Raw genomic sequence first — 2,269 nt, forward strand, 5'->3', positions numbered from 1 at the left:
CACTGCCATCACAACTCTTGAGATGTTCGGGACAGAAGGGTGGTAATCCTGGGGTGAGGGGGTGATCTGGGGAGAAATCCAAGCAATGTGGGAGGCCTCCCCCAACCTGTACTGTGCCTAGATTGCTGGCAAGTGGGACAGGCATGGAGCAGATTTCCAGCCCCTAGCCATACACCTGCTCATGGGCCCTCTTGTGGCAAGTCTAAGCAGTGCATGTTAGAGAAGGTATTAACCCCTTATTTAAGGACAGAAATTACACATAAAACAGTATAAGTGATTGGAAACTGGTCCAGTTCTGCAACACAACAGAAGTTCAGTGGACTTAAACTGCTTTCAAAAATGGCTGAAACTAGTTTAAGACAACCCTGGATGGATGTAGTATCAGCCTTAACTGATTTAAGTTAAATCAGTTTATTGAACTTCTGTTTCAGATCCCCTCCATATTTAAGTTAAGTCACAGTCCCCCAGCATCCCAGGATGCTTTGCACCTCTCCTGCAACTCCCCTCCTGACTTCGCTGGGTGGGTGGGCAAGCTTTGGCCCAACCTGTCTGCTCCAGCCAAGCAGGGAAGTATACTCTAGTGCCCCCTCACTTCTGACCTGTGCCACTAAAGGCATGTGGCTGCATTTCTGGAATCAAAAGCAAATGTCTGTTCACTCGCTTATTTAGTTCAATCTACAATGCTTAAACTAACCTGTGAAGACTGAATGTATTCAGCCTCAGTTTTTTTTCACTATCTGTGCTTAGCCTTAATTTGTAATTGATCACTAACATATGTTAACCTTAACACCGTTTAATGTTTCTTACAATTACTACCTGCTTATGCTAACATGTAATCTCACCCTTAGTATAGCAGTTCTGCTATAGGCTAGGTCCTTCCCAAATGGAACTTGTGCTAGGAAATGAAAACTACAGAACAAAAATGGAGTTCACTGGTTCCATTGTGTCATAAAAAAGCATTAACTAGTACCAAAACAAGCTCCTAAACTCTAAGGTAAAAACTTTTATTCAAATTCTGCTATCACTTCTACTGCTGAAAATCTGAGGAAACATCCTAGGGTTCAGTGGAGTTAATTTAGAGTTATGATGATATAAATGAGTGCTGAATGCAGTCTAGATCAGCAGTTCTCAACTGGGGGGTCTGTGGCCCTCTAGGGGGCCACAAGCAGATTTCAGGGCTTCTGCCCAGCCTGGTCTGGCACAGGGAGGAGTCACATCAGCCCCCCCCCCGCCCCCACACCGGACTGAAGCAAGTTCCGAGGAAGGGGGCAGGATGGTAGGGAAGACCCACCCGACCTGGTTTCACAATCTCCATCTTGTGGGCAGTGGTGTGGGTAGGTAGGTGAAGCTCCACACTACTGCTGCTCAGGTGAGTGGGGCCCTGGGGCTCCCATCCACTGAAGCCCCCCTGCTGCACCCAGGGCCATGCGGGTAGGGCTGGGAAGCTGGGCAGTTTTTGTGACTCTGGTGGGATTAAGAACCCCTGGTCTAGATTTTATAACTGTTGGTTTGGTAACACAGAAACCTATGGACTGTATAGGTTTTAAATTGCTCTGAATGCATTTTGCAGTAGTTTAATTTTCAATCAAAATCCCATCTGCACATTCTCATTGTAATGCTTCAAAATATATTCTATTACTTTAATAACTAGAAATGTCCTTTTTGAGACTTAATCAATTTTTTAACTAAACTACAGTCTATATGGAAGATTCCAATGTGAACTTCAGCTAAGCTATAATTTCCGTGTAACAATTTGGGAGTTTAACCTTGTTTTTCCCCCACTAAAGTTGAACCAGAGCCCCAGTTATGATTCAGAACAGTTAGACAGGTAGCAAATAATGTATAATTACCTTTTAAGAACAGTTCCCTTTGCACCCTGTTTTTATATAGTCGCAATGCTTGGGGCGTTCAGTGTATAACCTGAAGTTGTCTAAATTTGAGGTAGTTGTAAAGACGGAACGTACCGGCATATTCCAACAAAATCCTGTCATTCATTAATTTATTAAATTATTTATTTAAATCTGTGGGTGAGCAAAGGCGAAATTATGCTTTTCCCTAATTAAAAATAAATGTGTCCCAGTTCTGAATGATAAAAAATTGCATGCCTTATTCATCATCGGAGACATATGTTAATTCATGAATAGAAAAGAGTTAGATTTAATTGAACAAAGTGAGGAGCAATTTTAAAAGTGCACACTGACAATGTGAGAAGAATTTGTTGAGGACTCACATACTGTGCTGAACTATTGTCTTTTTGTACCCTGGCCTC

This window comes from Alligator sinensis, unplaced genomic scaffold, assembly GCF_000455745.1.
Source record: "Alligator sinensis unplaced genomic scaffold, ASM45574v1 scaffold615_1, whole genome shotgun sequence".
Classification (NCBI taxonomy): Eukaryota; Metazoa; Chordata; order Crocodylia; family Alligatoridae; genus Alligator; species Alligator sinensis.